Below are 18,399 nucleotides of genomic sequence, written 5' to 3' on the forward strand. Positions count from 1 at the left end.
CCATTCTTTGCTTTTTTTTTTTTCTTTTTTACCATGTATTAGCTTTTCTCCAGAAGACGCCAAAGTAGGCAGAAGAATGGTGAAGCATAAATTGGTTCAATTATGTGTTATATCCATGTTCTTATGAAAAAAGCAGCTAAAACTAAGATTTGAATGTTTCTCCTCATTTAAATTTTCATGCTTGGACTAAATTCCAAGAAGTGCCACAAACTTATTATTGGCTGTAATTTTGGATACCGTTAGCTCTATGAATTTTGGTCTTTAGAAAAGAAGATGAAAAGTGAAAGTTCACTTGAAAAAGTATAATTTTCAGCCTGCAATGATTTTTACTTATTTTTTTTTCAAATACAAAGTAAACTCAATACTTAGAACCATACTTTTAATATAATGGGTAGAACAAAGGGATTGATTTCTGAACCCAGAGATTGTGAGTCATTCTGGTTTGGGGACCTTAGAACTAGAGAAGGAGAGTACATCAGGCGTTGGAAAGTAAGAAAGTTGCTGAGGAGAACCAGGGCACAGAACTAAGAGAATGGTGTCTTGAGTGGGGTAAGCATCTTACGTTGTTTCCAAAAATGCAGAGATAATTGGGAAATCATCCATTGTTTTGATACTCTTCACTCATTTTGTTTTTCTCCTCTGTTAGCATAAATGGTCTGGAGTTCAGCACGAAGTGCTTTATTCCATTTGGAACGCTATTCACCCATTCAACACTCTTTATATGATGTTAAGAAGGATGGTATAGTATGTTGATGTTTTCATCAAAGTGGTTTCAGAGTAGTATGTCTTTGTGTTCAGATGTGTCAAGGCTATAAGCTGGATGTATATTTTATCATTTGAATTAAGGTTGATTTTTGTCCATGTGAGCTTCTCTCAATGAGGTATTAGAGAAAAGAGAATTCCCAGAGGTTGATATTTAATTCCTCACTTTCTGAGGCACTTACACTGCTTGTGCTTCCCCTTGTGTTTGTTACTAGATCTCTTCTACGCACATGAGTTTCTTATTCTTAAAAGCAACTTTCACAGCCCCAATCATGTAATCCAAATAATTTCCTTGATAATGACTAGTCAGCCAAGTGGGCTGTATTATTGAGTTTTGTAACCCATATGCATTTACCTCGCTTAAAAATTACCTTTAAACAAATAAATTTTTACTAGAAATATTTTAAAGAGCTATTTTAAAAACATATTTCTCATTGAAATACAACAGCCATAAGGAAAAGAGCGTAAATTATAACTGTACAACTTGATGAAGTTTTACAAAATGAATATACTTGTGTTTCCAGTATCTAGATCAAGAAATAGAATACAACTGGCATGTAAGCTATTTATTTTTGACGCCTAATACTTTCCTACTTGAATTTTAAAATATTTGAAGAAGCCTTAAGCTTTCACTCTGAAGCAAAGATGAAAGATGTTTAAATGAAAATCTAGCTGTATCCTGTCCCTTATAAGGGAGCTGTGGGTAGCACTGGTATTTAACTGCAATGATTAAGGGGTCTTTCATGCATCTTAAAATGGGCATCTCACCATGCTTCCTGGAAGTTTTAGGTTTACTTTATAATTTTAATGCCCCTTTGAAAGAACTGTCTTACAGGCAGATCTCTATGCTGGAATTCCCATCTATTTATGTATTTTGCTTACCTTTTGAACTAGATTCCTTAGCATTGTAATCATAGTTGTTTTAGAGTTCCTGTGTGATTGAGTCATCTCTGCTTGTACTTCTATTGATGGCTTTATCTCTTCACAGTAGTTTCTTTTTTGGGGGGGGGGATTTATGTGTGTATCTCATAATATTTAATTAAATACTAGACATTTTGTGTACAAGCATGTAAGTATGTATTATTTATGCCCAGATATAAGCACACATCATTTTTTGTCAGGCTGTTATTGTGGAGGGTTGAGTCAATCTAGCTATGAATTGACCTGGATTTGGGTTTTGTTGGCTTTTCTATTTTAAGTAAGCCTCCCCAAGCAGTGGTAGATCCTTGCTTGTATCCTGGGGGCAAGAGGATGTCTTACTCTGCTTCCCCCCACCTTACCCCCCCGCCAAGTGAGCCAGTCCTGCTCCTACTTCTTACCCAGAAGCAATGTTCCCCCCCGCCTTGGGCCTGGAAGTGAAAGAATTTTCTGCACCTCCTCCAGTGGCTTAAGACATTTGCTTTATATGAAAGAAGGGTTGGGGAAGTAGGTAGGGCTTTGTGCCTGCCCCTTCGCCACAGCCAATCAGCTCCTGCAAGCCTATGCTACCATGGACAGCTCTTTCTGATCTGCCCTGCTCCCAATCCTTCTAGTGAACCATTAGTGGAGGTTAAGGGAAAAGAGCTAGTGAGTGAGTGTGTATGCCTGTGACTGAGACTGATATACTAGCCTACAGTTTGCCTTTAAAATTTGATTAAAATTTTAGCTGGTTTCATCTTACCCACAGGTATGAAAGCTTCTTTCTTTTATGCTGTACTAAAGGTGAAACAGAGGGTATATTTTATCTTTCCTTGGATGTGCTTGTCACACTTTGGAATTCAGTTTGTGTGCCTTATAATCTCGGCTCTCTGGTGGACCCAATAAAAATCATGGTATTTTAGCTTATCCAGCTCTTTCTTGTTGTTTGATTAATGTTCTCTTGAGTCTTTTTGTATCCAAAGCAGAAGCAGAACTTGGTTCTAGGTTTTAAATTGATATATTTACATATTTGGTTTTTGGTATTGGTAAAATGACTGAGTAATAAAAAAAATAGGGGCTAAATATTACTACTTACTGGAATCTTTTTTCCTTAGTTGCTGTGGCCTCCCTAGAGTCTCAGGTTAGTTTAGTGAAGATACTGTCTTAGGAAACATTATTGCTCTTTTGATAATTGTTTGTATAAGGGGAGCAGGCAAAGTGACATCTCCAGCTCAGTTAAAAAGAATATGCTTTTCCTGAAGTTTTTATAGATTACTTCCGTGTCTCTATCATGTAATCTTTTAAAGATTTCTTACAGTTCACAGTTGTCCTTATGAAAATCCATCCCTTAGAACAGATAGGCAGAGCTGTAATTAAGAAGGGTGGGTGGAGGAGCACTTGGTGCTTCCCTTCTTGAGTCCCATACAGTGCTTTTGTTTTATTATAGGCTCTTGGCATTTTGTGATAATAATACCTGCCATTTAGCATTTAACAGCCCCTACCTCTATTCCACCTACCATCATGGATCCAGCAGTTTATAACATTTAGCACCGAATACTTTCTTCAATCAGGTTTCATAGAAGGGGGGGGCGGAATAAAAGAAAAACTCTATCTTTAACAGTGTGATAACAGACAGGGAAAAACCTTAAGGTGAAATAGGATGCCACTCATGCTATGTCCTACACCTAGAAAAGATGAAGGACATGTTAGAAAGTGATATTTTTGATAAAGTCATGTAGAATATAAAAAGTGGCTGAATAAAAACCAAATGGATGAAGGTTTGGAATATCCATTCTGTTCAAAGTACAAGATGTGATATATCTTTTTGATTTAGAAAAAAAAAAGTAAAGAGAAAAATTGTCCAAGTCTGACTGTAACTGTCTTACCCTGTTAAGAGACCAGTGAGACTCCTCCAGTCCATCTGATTACCCCTTTGTTTTTATTTAACATAATTACCCAACATAATTAAAACAATTCTATTATTCTACTTTTGCTCTCAATTTGAAGCCATGACTTACTTTATTTTAGTGCTACAATGACCTGTTGGGGTTGTGTGATATTTTGGAGGAGGAAGTTTGAGATTCTCTCGTGTAGACGAAGAATAGCCTTTGTACTGTTTGGAAAAGGGAAGTGGTGGGATCAGATTTTGATTTTGGAAAATCTACTCTGAGAAGAGAATGCAGATTTGACTGAAAGCATCACCTGGTTAGGTAGCTAATACTATAATTTAGGCAAAAAAGTAAATAAATAAAAATGAAGATCACAACTAAGGTTGGGTCAATGAGGAGGCAGGAGATAGTATAAAAGTGAAGATAATCAGGGTTTAGACGTGATGGACGTAGAGGTTGATGCAATATGGCAGGAGAGGGATGAATAGAGGGTGATGTCTAAATTTCTGACTTGGGTGACTGACTGATCTTCAGGTGGTGACAGCCATCTAATTAGTTAGATGTAGGATCCACAACTCAGGAGAGATTTGGGTTCACTATTTTCGTCAAACTATAAATGACAGGAAATATATGAAGGAAAGTTTTAGAAGAGCACTGAAGACTCACAGCAACAATGGAAGACCTGTCCATGCCTGAAAAATGAACATAAGGCTGGGGCTCCGGATACTAGGGAGCAGAAACCGCAGTAAAGTTCATGCCTCAGAAGAAGGCCTGCAGCTGATAAATCTCATCTCCAGTTGGTTCCTCTGTCATTGCATCACTTGTTCAAGATTTACAGGCAGATGATTGGCTGAGTCTGGGTCACATGATCTTCCTCTGGCTATACCAGGAGGTAGGGTGTGTTGAAGAATCTTGTGCCCTTAGCTCAGGTGGTTAGAAGATCAGAATATTGCCTTCTCTCAAGATTACACAGAGTGGGAAGTTTCTCTCAAATGGTTTTGGGATGCTAATAGTTGTAGGTGTTGAACCTAGGAAAAAAAAAAAAAGGGTCATTGTACCTAAGGAGGGTATGGTCAGTGAGAAAAAAATGGCTAAAGAAGGTTGGTTGGCTCGCTGGATGGATGGGTGGATGGACAGATAGACAGATGGACAGACATAGAGGAACCTGTGTAGGAAAATGAAGACGGGTCAGAAGAACACAAGGAAAACAAAAAAAGAATATAGGATCACAGAAGTAAGGAAAGGAGAAAGTAAAGAAGACTGGCTGACAACGTCAAATGCAGTTAAGAGAGATGAGGTCTAAAAGCATCCATTTGGGTTTGACCGTTAGTAGATTATTGCGTCTCTGCTCACTCACTCTCAATTATCTACCACAGAATTTGAAATCACAAGCTTGTCTATTCTTCCCAAACCTTGGTATGATGCTTCACATTCGTTCTGGCTACTGGGATCTAAAAGTCCTAGCTGACTCTTAAAATATCAAGTTAAATAGAAAAATACTACTTGGTGTCTAATTAGCTTGGAGACTAGCGTGATTAGGTATTGTTGGGAACTTTGTGAATCCCTATTGTAAAGAGGTAAAAATCTCAGTTCATGTTAGGAATCTGTTCTTAACACGGAATAATGAAGAGTATGTGTCACAGAGAGTTGAGGAGAGCCATCTGCAACAGCTGAGAGATGTCAGAGTGCTTTAGTCACTGTCATTTCTCAGTTCCTTCTCTTGACACTTACGGGTTCACTTGTGGGGGAACCACTTACAGAAATCAGCATGAATCCTGTTTAGAAGAATGGTTCACTTAAGCTCCCTTTCTTGGGTCTGAACATTTTCTGAAGCTAGGCAGAGCATGATACACTAAAGGAGGAAGAAGGAGCCTGAGAAGCTATGGAAACCACCAAAAATTCAGAGGTCAAATGTACATCCTTTTTTCTATCTTTAAAATATTTTTTAATTGTCAAAGTATTATATTAAATTTAAACAGTACACACAAGGTATAAAGTAACAATGTCACCCTCACCCAACTTTCTAAAACTAATCCCCAGGGGTGTTGTTGCCATTACCGGGTGGAATTGAGACTCAAGTCGATTCCAACTCGGAGTGACCCCATGTGATAGAGTAGAACTGTCACATGAAGTTTTCTAGGCTGTACTCTTTACGTGAGCAGATCGACAGGTTTTTTCTCCTGAGAAGCTGCTGGTGGGTTTGAACTGCCAACCTTTTGATTAGCAGCTGGGTACTTAACTGCTGCTTATATACTGGTGTGTGCCTACCTAATTTTATTATGGGCAAGCTCATTTAAACACATACGTTTACAAACACATATTTTTGCTAGACTGGGATCTTAAAACGCACATTTTTCTGTCGGCTCCTCTTATTTTTCACTTTAAAATATATGTTTTTATGTATGTATGTATATATTGAATACCTGGGTGGAGCAAACAATTAATGCACTTGGCTGCTAACCGAAAGGTTGGAGGTTCAAGTTCACCCAGAGACACCTCAGAAAAAAGGCTCAGTGATCTAGTTCCAAAAAATCAGTCTTTGAAAACCCTATGGAGCACAGTTCTACTCTAGCACACATGGAATCACCATGAGTTGGAATCGACTTGAAGGCATCTGGTTTTTATGGGTATATTTGTATCTATATCTATACAATTATGTATAGATATGGAGCCCTAGTGGCACAGTGGTTAAGAACTATGGCTTCTAACAAAATGGGTGGCAGTTCGAATCTGCCAGCTGCTCCTTGAAAACCCTATGGGGCAGTTCTCCTCTCTCCTATAGAGTCACTATGAGTTGGAGTCAACTCGATGGCAATAAGTTTTTTTTTTCCCTTAACGTACAGATACAGATACACACACACACATACATCTTACAATGCCCCTAACTATCAATCATACAGTGAAATAGCAGAATTAGCACACAATGAATATTGAACTTATTTCCATTGAACTCTTTGGACTTGAGAGAAAGAGGCCCACAAAAAGACAAAGACACACACACACACACACACACACACACAGAATAGGAGTGAAAGACTATTTAAGTGGTTCTGCTGATCCTGCGTGCCTTCCTACTCCACCTACTCTTCCCTTGGTAGGTCTCAGCCTCTCCACTCAGCATATGTTTCTCTCATTCCATGACGGATTCTAAGGCAGGATTTCTAAGCATAAGTCAACTCCTTAATTTGATTTTCAACTCAGAAAACAACAATCAAAACTAATTCTGACTAGAATAATATGCAGCTCCCACATAACATGTGTTGCCATGTGTCCCCCTGTTTGTGTTGTTTAACCCTGTCCCTGTTGGGGGATGGATTCTTAGAAATGCAATTGCTGGATCAATGAGAATGCACGCTTATATTATTGATAAGATACTAATCAATATAACATGCCTTTAAAAGTATGCACCAATTTACAACACTCTCACCTACAGTTTTTTCACCTACAGTACATGAGGACCCTATGTACTGTATAGACCATAAATTTATTTTTTTGTTATTTTTCACCACTTACCACCACTTAGAATCCTTTGACTAGCTGCCACATTGTACTTGCTCTAGCGTAGGCAGTTGGAATAGACGGGGAAACTAACTGTTCTCTTTCCATGCACCATTTATGCTTGTAGCTAAGTTGCTGAGTCCCTGTGAGCATGTCTTTCTCTCATTTTTGTAATTATGGTATTTCTGCCCCTCGGTGATTCTCTTGGTATTTCAGTTACTCTTCACAGCATGTGTGTGTGTGTGTGTGTGTGTGTGTGTGCGTGTTAGGTGCCATCAAGTCTGTTCCAACTCATAGCAACTCTATGTACAACAGAATGAAAGTCTGCCCAGCCTTTACCATCCTCACAATCATTGTTATGCTTGAGCCCATTGTCAAAGCCCCTGTGTCAACCCATCTCATTGAGGGTCTTCCTCTTTTTTGCTGACCCTCTACTTTACCAAGCATGATGTCCTTCTCCAGGGCCTAATCCCTCCTGATAACATATCCAGTGTATATGAGGTGTAGTCTCACCTCCCTTGCTTCTAAGGAGCCTTCTGATTGTACTTCTTCCAAGACAGATTTGTTCGTTCTTTCGGCAGTCCATGGTATATTCATTATTCTTCGCCAACACCACGATTCAAAGGCATCAATTCTTCTTCGGTCTTCCTTATTCATTGTCCAGCTTTGCATGCATATGAACTGACTGAAAACACCATGGCTTGGCTCCGGCGTGCCTTAGTCTTCAAGGTGACATCTTCACAGCATAGTAGGTCCTTTTACTGAAAACCCATTTTACTTGAGTTGTTGTAATCTTGCAACCTAACTTTGTTGCTGGAGTGTGTGGATTTAAATCTTATAACTAAGTTTGCTGGAAGAAGGTAAGAGATGAGTCATTAAATCAACTATATAGTGACTTTTGCTAAATAATTATTGATTTATTGTGAGTGAGTCTCTCCTATCATATCCACACCTGTTTAGAGGATCGTCCAGAAATACGGGTATCATTCTGCTGGGCATTGTACCACCGGCATCTAGAAGAACAGCTGACACATAATCTGTGCTCACAACACAGTTCTGAAATAAATGAGTCGATTATTTAAAAACTGAGTTTTTAAAAGCCAGTTATAGTACAGTTTAGAAATCTAATGATTATTGTAGCTATATATGGTCAAGTTGAGATCCCTCCCTAATTACCCTGGTGCCGCCATTTCTCAGAATATTTTTAGAGCACCTGTAGGTGAATTTGGAAACTCTGGTGGCATAGTGGTTAAGAGCTAGGGCTGCTAACCAAAAGGGTGGCAGTTCGAATTCCTCAGGCTCTCCTTGGAAACCCTATGGGGCAGTTCTGCAGTGGGTTTGGTTTGGTTTGGTTATAGGTGAATTAAGGAGCCCTGGTGGTGCAGTGGAGCCCTGCTGGCATAGTGGTTAAAGTGCTTGGCTTCCAAATGAAACATCAGCAGTTTGAACCCACCGCCCCCTCCCTCTGTGGGAGAAAGATGTGACAGCCTGCTTCTGTAAAGATTTACAGCCTTGGAAGCCCTATGGGGCAATTCTACTCTGTCTTATAGGATCGCTGTGAGTTGGAATTGACTCAATTGCAGTGGCTTTGGGTAACTCATTGGTTAGGCACTTGGTTGTTAATCAAAAGGTCACCAGTTCGAACCCACCAGCTGGTCTGAGGGAGAAAGATGTGTGGCAATAGGCTTCCATAAAGATTTATAGCCTAGGAAATCCTGTGGGACAGCTCTATTCTGTCATACAGGGTTGCTGTAAGTTGGAATCAACTTGACTAGATGAATTTCCTTATAGATTGAATCAAAGAATACTTTTCATTTGAATGTCCTCAAGGGTGGCGTATCACTAACCTTTGAGACAAGGTTTTATTTTAGAGAATAGCCAAGCAACAATCAGAGGCAATTTCAATGATGAAAATAGGTGATCAGGGTGGGTGAGTTGTTTTAAAGTAATAAGACTGTTTACCTTATTTGGTTCATAAACTGGTTCAAAAAGTGATCTATAGGTCTCCATCAATTAGCAGCAGTCCACAGGGAATTTGGTAGTTTTTTGAGGGAAAATTGGTGAAATAATCTTGTTCACAAATAAAAAAACAGGATTCCATATAAGTCTCATTAAGTTGTTCTGAATTCACTAAAAACCCAAAACCAAACCTGTTGCAGTCGACTCAGTTCCAACTCATAGTGACCCTATGGGTTTCTAGGAGCAGTTGGTGGAGTAGAACTGAAATGAAAGGTTGGCGGTGTGAGTCTAACTAGAGGTGCCTCAGAAGAAAGGTTTGGTGATCTACTTCTGAAAGGTCACTGACACTGAAAACCCTATGGAGTACAGTTCTACTCTGACACATGTTGGGTTGACATGACTCAGAATGAACTTGACAGTAACTGATTTAGCAGTTTAATTACATTCCAAGTTTTGATATGTAGTGTTGTATTGGCAATCAGGTCTAAATATTTCAAAATTGCCATTGCGGTGTTCATATAGTTGCTGGGCCAGGGCTTCCATATCTAGTAGGTGGTGTGACAACTTGAGCCTCCTATCTTCTGAAGGTGCAGTTTAGAAGTACCAGGTCCTCGGGGTTGACTCTCCACTGGCATCCAAAGGCTGTTGTTGGTCAGTTTCAAACAAAGTACAGCGCTTTTTGATAAACCAAGCCTTTCAAGACAAGCACAGGATAATTTTTTTTTCCAGTGTGAAAGCACTGGATTTTGTTGCTAATGGCTGAGAATAGGTCAAAACTACGAAGTATTAGAAATCCTTCTTCATTGCAGAAACATGTATAAATCTTATATTGCCAAGAAGCTTGTGATACCAGCTGCAAAGTTTGTGATAAATTATGATTTTATGACTGTGAAGGGAACAGAGGAACTATGGCAAAATTCCTTAGTTAAATGGCATTGTTGGAATTTGCATGATATCCAAACCCATTGCCATCTAGTCAATTCTGACTCATAGTGACCCTATGAACTGTAGTAGAGCTGCCCCATAGGGTTTCCAAGGCTGTCATCTTTATGGAACCAGACTGCCACATCTTTCTCCCACAGAATGGCTGGTGGGTCTGAACCACTGAGCTTTTCATTAACAGCCAAGTGCTGAATCATTGTACCACCAGGGGATTTAATTGGAAGAACAATGGCTATCAGTTATGCATCCTAGAAGGTAGTTTCCTCTGAGCTTGAATAAAACCACTGATGTGCAAAGCGTGAATTTGCAAACCTGCACACATATAGGAGGGACAAAGGCTTGGCGGGTTTTTGTTATTCTGTTTGTAATTGAAGATCCATACTAGGAGAAGAGAAATTTCATTCGCTTAGCGAATCTTTTGTGACCACCAATGTAGAGCAGAAGTGGTAACTGGAGGTCATTACTGATGAGCAGCCACGGCCTGTGCAAGCAGAAAGGGCACTGCTGGTTGAATGAAAAGCTTTTGCCCCCGGAGAGCTGAGCTGCCTGCTGCCTTGCTCACAGAGCACAGTCAGTGGTCCACAACATCCTCTGGGTTCTGATTCATGATGAAAGAAAATGTGAAAATTGAGTCACATTTTAGGCAAGAAGTATAGTTTTTTTTCAGAGCATTTTTAAGAAATAGACATCAAGTGCTAAGCTGCTTTTCTACAATGGTGTCTCTAGCTGTTGAAGGGAAGGTGTTTTTAAATGGGGATGACGCTTCTTCAAGACACCAACAATGCCTAGGAAAAGGGTTCTTTTGCCTCCAAGTAGTTTTCTCAGGTGGTGTGTCTCAGAGATGTATTCGATCTCTTGGATAGCCTGAATTTTCCACTTTGGGGTCAAATATAATAGCTTTTAATATTAAGGATAGATTTTTAGAATTGCTTAAGGAAACCAAACTGTGGTACAAACAGTCTGAGTGTCGGAAATTTGATTCTTTCCTTACAAGCACTGGTTTCTTTACTAGTTGGACTAAGAGATTTCTAGCTATTCAAATGCTCCACCAGACCAAAAAGAAATGCTTCCTAGAACCTAGTGCCATGAAGACTGGAAAGCAATCTATGCTCCTCAGTCCCAAACTTCCAGCTATAGACGGATATTGAATGTGCTTGTTAACTTACTGTCTTTCAAAGTGAAGATTTCATCAGTGAGAATATAAAATTCAGGATCAGTGTTCAATTTGGATATCCAGAAATATCTGACAGAGCCAGTCAATACTTGCTGACTTTCCAAATGCCTATAATTTTGTTTGGGTTCCCTAAGATAATATAAATAAGATTACAAAAACATACCTAGTAAGTATGGTTCAGGCTGTCTGCCCTGGAGCCAAATACAGCTTTATGTTAGTGGACAACTGCAGATAGCATCTCTCTCATTGATGTGAAACAATAATTATTGTCATTTAAAATGTTTTCTTATTTACAAATTTTGGGTGAATCTTTTCAAATAATTTGCCTAAGACCCGTGGGCGGTCCATGTGTTGAGCACCTATTAGGGGTCAGTTGATATTGAAAATTTAGAAAGCTCTGCTCTAAGGCACTTCGTGAGGAGGATTGCCAAAAGTGTGCTGGACAGTGATAGCTGTATATCTAGCCAAAGTGATGGCTGCATTGGACAGTGCAAGTTCGTGTGGAAATTGTGACTAGAGCTGCAGAAGTACAGCAGGAGAACCTGTGTTCTAGTCTTACTTCTGCCAATGTATGGCTATGCAATCTAGGATAATTCACATATCCCTTTTTGGCTCAGTTGTCCCATCTGTGAAATGGGAGAATTGGGTTAAATTTTGAGCAAAACGTTCAAATGCTACCTGGAGACAAATAAGTAAAAATACATGATTGAATAGGTTAACCTGCAAGAATAATTTTCACTTCTACAAAGAATCACTTTTTCCCCACTTTTATTTAATTTGGCGTCCCTCTCTAACCTCTCATCACAGAGCCCTGATGGAGCAGTGGTTAAGAGATTGGCTGCTAACCAAAAGGTCAACGGTTCAAATCCACCAGCTGTTCCTTGGAAACCCTACGAGGTGGATCTACTCTGTCCTATAGGGTGGCTATAAGTTGTAATCAACTCAACAGCAGTGGGTTTGGTTTTTTGGTTTGGTCCCTAACCTCCATTTTACTGCTTCTGATGGACTCATGGATTCAAGGAATATTAAACTTTCCTCTTAGTGCTATTTTAATCCAAACACAGTGAGAGCACAATGATAAATGGCAACTGAAATTAGGCCTCAGTTTTGGTAAAAGGACGGTAGAGAGTGGCGGGGACTGGGGCAACATCCAGACACTTCTTATTCCAGACGTTTGTCGTCACAGCTAGATCTTGGAACTTGTCAAGAGAAGCTTAAAATTAGGATTTCTTCAATATTTGAAACTAATAAATATTTGAAACTCATTAAAGTTTTGGAAAAAGACACTTTTTAAAAGTCAGTAGGTCAAAGAACACTTTTGTGAGCTGCAGGCTGCTTGAAATCTACCAATTTCTGATTTCTGTTAAGCAAGCTCAGAAATGTATTCTGACTCAATAAATATTTAATCTATGAAATTTTCTCTCACCATTTAACTATGTCTTATGTGGGAACCAGGATGTTTTAGCAAGTCTTCTGCCAGGTGGGTCAGAACGTTAAGAAAATTAGAATCTAAATACCTGCCACTTGGAAACAAGTGCAAATGTGCAACAGGTTGATTTATTCTCAGAGCCAAATGCTAGTCTTGATGAGACATTTTCTAAGTTTGCTCTTTTATCAGTGCCATCTTTGATTCCGCTTAGACCACCAGTGAGGTGTCCATGTTAATCTCTGTACTTTGCAATTGAGATAAATGCCAGGTGACAAGGAGTTCAAATGGGCTCTACAATAGTTAAATCATAAGAACTAGACAATTAGGACAAATTATTATAGATGAGGCTAGGAAGAGGGGGATGTTCATTAAGGTGCTTCTGTGATAGGCTTGCTTGCATGAAGGTGTTAGCATTTTCCAAGATGGTAGGCACTTTCACACCAGAGGCTCTGTGAGAAGCTGGCTTAACTGGCCTGCAGACACACAGCCAGTGGTGGAGCAGCACTCGGGCCCTCCTGCTCCCACACAGAGGCCCTTGCTTCAGTAGTTAATACAAGTTCTTGTCAGAGAATCCTTCCCTTTACCCATTCTGTCTTTGAGCCTGTCTGTTGCTGGGCATGTTTTCTCATAATCTGACACTTAGGCCTTGGAGAACAGGTGTCTGACCTTTCTTCAGATCCTCTAACTTTTGCTGAAGGGCATCATTTTCTTATTTGTCTCTGCCTCAGACTCTGAGTCTCCATACTCATCTTCATTACGTTGGCAAGATCCCTAAGCACACGGAGCAGATGGGGAAGGGAGGAGGCCTTGACTCCCACATCCTAGTGTAAGTGTCCTGGGAGCCCTGGGCATGACAATGAATATGGTAAGTATTTATATTCAAGGGCCAGTGTTCCATGAGTGAAATGGCCAGAGGCTCAGGAAAACCAATAAAACCTTGGAATATTTGCTCAAGAAGCAAGGTGGGCAATGTTGTAATGGAAGAGGGATAACACTGTAGAGGACAAAGACACCCCTCACCACTCCAGGACTGAGGGCATTTAGCTTGCCCTCAGTCTCTTTGGCTTGGAGGCTTCTTAGTCAGAGCCAGTGAAATATATTTGTGTATGTAGAGAGAGATATTTACTTCAAGGAACTCGTTTACATCATTCTGGGGACTGACAAGTCCAAAATCTGTAGGACAGGTGACAGGCTGGAGACCCTGGACCCAGCCTGGTGTCCTCCCACAGTGCTTGCTGGGGCTTGTTGAAGCATGATCCTTGGACAGTTTAGTGAGTATTACATTAGAATTACTAGCAGCCAGCGTTATCACTGACCAGGAAGTTCAGATTATTTAGTTTATTTGCTGCATCACTAAATTAGACAAGTCCCGAGAATGTAAGACATCAGGAAACCCAAGCTGCTACTCTGTGGCAGGGAGCCCAATGCTGGCAAGAAACCACTGTGAGAACTGAAAGGGCATACAACAATCCCCAATCAGAGATCCCAGGCGTCCTGCAGGCAGCAAAGACATTAGTTCCAGTCAAAGACCGCTTCTAGGCAGGCTGGTGGGGAGCAGCCTATTAGTCATCCCACACTGGTCTGCTTGGGCCCCTCTGCACACATGGTGGCAAGCCTGTGAGCCTCAGCATTTTCAGGCACAGAGGGTAGTGATCTATTTCCACCGTATTAATCAGTTCTCAGAGGAAACACTCCACAGAGGGGGGAAAAAAAGAAAGAAAATGAGATAAATAAGATTCAGAAGGATCACTTCTTAAGTGGTGTCGGTCAAGAGATGTTCTTTCTTTCTTCAAATATGTGTTTAGTGCCACCTCAAACCAAAAACATCAGAGAAAGCAAACATGAGAGGCTTTCCTTGGAAAAATTGTCTAAAATTGCATCCCTTATCCTACTTTATCCCCTTATCCTGCTTTAATTTTTTTCATTGGACTCACCACACCCTTGAACAACATGTTTTTATTTATCCGTTGTCTGTCTTCCCTCACTAGAATACAAGTTCTGGGAAGGCAGGACTTTGGTTTGTTCCTTGTAATATCCCCAGTACCTTCAGTAGTGTCTAACTTCTGAAGACTGACCAAACAAATCGTACTTGCTTTTAGAGTAATAAGCTCTAGCAATAGTAACCAGAAAGTAATGAAGTAGGAAAGATTTCTGAAAGACATTTCTCTCAGGATGGCTTGAGTGAAAGGGAAAAAGCTGGAGTGGGGACATATTTCTTGGGGAAAAAATGCTTTTTGCGGTACGTCGTAGTCCTCTGTAATATGCAATAATAACATAAATCTACTAGATCAACTGTATTTAGTTATGGTATCTGAGGGTTTTGAAAGAATAGTTCTAAGGAACAATGCAGTGATTAGCTTGAGGCATGAGGCATATTGTATCACACACTACAGTGTGCACTTGAGTAATCAGACTTTTTAGACTTTTCAGGAGGACTGCCATTCTGGAGAGGAGTTCCTGGGTGGTGCAAATGGTTAAACATTTGACTACTAATCGAATGGTTAGTGATTCAAACCCACCTGGAGGCACCTCAGAAAAAAGGCCTGGAGATCTTCTTTCCAAAGGGCATAAATCTTAAAAACCCTATGGAACAGCTCTACTCTCACACACATGGGGTTGCCATGAGTTGGAATCTGTTCGATGGCAATGGGCAGTGGTGGTGGTCATTCTGAAGGGAAGGGAATGTCAGACAATGCACCTTATTTCCCTTGTAAGTGAGATGTACTTTGTTAAGTTGGATGCCCCGTTGTCAATGATTTGGAGTCTCCTGTTACACAGGAACAGTAAGCTCTCAAAGTAGAGTATACATGCATAAAAAATATGGGTTATGAAGGTCATCATTTTGAAGTGAGAAAGGCAGAAAACCTAGCGTTGTTATTAGAGGCCCGCAAGACAACATGAGACTTTGAGGTCTTGGAGTAAACAGAATTGTGGGAAGATCCCTGGACTGGGTGTCAGGGTCCTTGGTTCTGATCCTGTTCATACTGATTCACTGTCTGACCTAGAGCAAGCCTCTTGGCTTCACTCTCTATTTCCTTCACTGTCCCATAATTGCCCCTTAATTACCTCACAGTTTATTGCCAGGTATATTAGTTTCCTGTGTCTGCCATAACAAATTATCATATACTTGGTAGCATAATAAGGCCCTTAGTGGTGCAAACTGTTAAATGCTTAACTACTGTCTTAGGCTGAGTTCTCTAGAGAAGCAAAACCAGTAAAGTGTATAAGTATATATATAGAGAGAGAGAGAGATGTATATCAAGAAAATGGCTCCTGTGGTTTTTAGAGGCTGTAACGTCTTAAGTTTGTGAAGCAAGAATGAAGCTCCTCCTGACTCACATAGCCTCAGGGGCTGTCGAACCCAAGATTGGAAGGCCGGAGAGCAGGGCTGTTCTTTACAGGCTGTGAAGATCAATGTTTCTCAAGATTGGCAGGCAAGACCGCAGGTAAGCTGCTAGCTCAAGTCCCAAGAACTGGAGGTCAGACGAATAGGAGCCAGCTGCAGAACTCAGAACAAGCAAAAGCCCCGGCAAGGAGAGCAGGACGGACTAGGCAGTGGAGGGCGGAGAGGTGAAGCCTGAGGGGGCAGTGAGCTGCCACAGGTCCCACCACCGCCAGTACTATTCATAGCAGATCCTATCATGGGGTGGTCATGTACCAAATCTCAACAGGGAAGTGATCACAACATTACACAACTGACAAAACACTGAGAATCATGGCCCAGCCAAGTCAACATGCAATCTTAACCATCACGACTACTAACCAAAAGGTTGGTGTTTTGAACCTACCCAAAGACTCCTTGGAAGAAAGGTCTGGCTATCTGCTTCGGTCAGGTTGTATTGCTTCACCTTACTTATTTAGTCCGTATGCTGAGCAAATAATCTGAGAAGCTGGACTATATAAAGAAGAAGGGGACATCAGGATTGGAGGAAGACTCACTGACAACCGGCATTATGCAGATGACACGAGCTTGCTTGCTGAAAGTGAAGAGAACTTGAAGTACTTACTGATGAAGATCAAAGATTATAGCCTTCAGAATGGATTACAACTCAACATAAAGAAAACAAAAATCCTGACAACTGGACATATAAGCAACATTATGATAAATGGAGAAAAGATTGAAGTTGTCAAGGATTTCATTTTACTTAGCTCCACAATCAATACCCATAGAAGCAGCAGTCAAGAAGTCAAAGAATGTATTGCATTGGACAGATCTGCTGCAAAAGACCTCTTTAAAGTGTTAAGAAGCAAAGTTGTCACTTTGAGGACTAAGGTGTGCCTCACCCAAGCCATGGTATTTTCAGTCACCTCATATGCATGCAAAAGCTGGACAATAAATAAGGAAGACTGAAGAAGAATTGATACCTTTGAATTATGGCCTTGTCAAAGAATATTGAATATACCACGAACTGCTGGAAGAAAGTACAGATCTGTCTTGGAAGAAGTCTATCCAAAATGCTCCTTTAGAAGTGAGAATGGCTGACTTCGTTTCATGTACTTTGAACATGTTATCAGGAGGGACTAGTCCTTGGAGAAGGACGTCATGATTGGTAAAGTGAGGGTCTTTGAAAAAGAGGAACACCCTCAATGAGATGGATTGACAAAATGGCTGCAACAATGGGCTCAAACACAGCAACAATTGTGCAAATGGAGTAGGACTAAAAAAAAAAAAAAAGGACTAGGCAGTGTTTTATTCTGTTGTACATATGGTCGCTATGAGTTGGAATTGGCTTGATGGCACCCAACAACAAGAATAGCTGCTTCTGAAAGGTCACAGCCTTGAAAACCCTGTGGAGTACAGTTCTACTCCTACACACATGGGATCTCCATGAGTCTGAGTCAACTCTGGCTTGTTTTGGTTGGTGGCTTAAACAGAAATTTATTCTCTGACAGCTCTGGAGGCTAGACGTCCAACATTAGTGTCACTGGGCTGAAATCAAGGTGTCGGCAGGACTGCACTCTCTCTGAAGGCTCTAGTGAAGAATCTGTTACTTGTCTCTTCCAGCTTCTGGTGGCTGCTGGCATTCCTTTGCTTGTGGCCACATCACTGTAATCTTTGCCTCAGTCTTCACACTGCTTTCTTTTCTGTGTGTCTAATCTCGCTTTCTGTCTCCCTCTCTCCTATAAAGACATTTGTGATGACACTTAGAGCTTACCCATGATAATCTCCTCATCTCAAGATCCTTAATCACATCTGTGAAAACTTTATCATATAATGTAACATTCACAGATTTCAGGGATTAGGATGTGCACATATCTTTGGGAGCCTGTCACACTAGAATGGCCTCATTTTCAAATTAGCGAACATTTGCTGATGGTCTTCTACACGCCAAGCAGTGTGTTGGGTCTAATGGGAAAAGCACAGTCCCAACTCTCAAGGAAGATATGTCTAGTTAGGGAACAAAGACATGTGTGAACTAAGGAAGTTGTTAACAAGAAAGAGAGGATTTAAAAAAAAATGACACTAAGTGGTAAGTGTGAGATCAGACAAGAGTACTTCAGGAGTTCATAAGAGGGAGCGCAGTAGGACCTGAGGTGGCCAGGGAAAGCTTCAAGGATTAAGATGAAACTGGAAGGCTGAAAAGATACAGGTAGACAAAGAAGAAGAAATGTCAGGTCAAAGAAAGATACACAGAAGTTTAGGGTTACAGGTAAGTGAAGAAGGCAGCGATTGGGCCATTCTGATGAGAGCCTGCACACTGTGGAGAGAGGTAACTGTGGGCAGGTACACTGCAGCCAGAATGGAGAGAGCTTTGAATTTGAGACTGCACACTTGAAAAGCATTTTAAGTTTACTTATTTTTTGGATAGGTAATACATTCACATAGCTCAAAATTCTACAGGTATAAG

This window comes from Loxodonta africana, chromosome 25, assembly GCF_030014295.1.
Source record: "Loxodonta africana isolate mLoxAfr1 chromosome 25, mLoxAfr1.hap2, whole genome shotgun sequence".
NCBI lineage: Eukaryota > Metazoa > Chordata > Mammalia > Proboscidea > Elephantidae > Loxodonta > Loxodonta africana.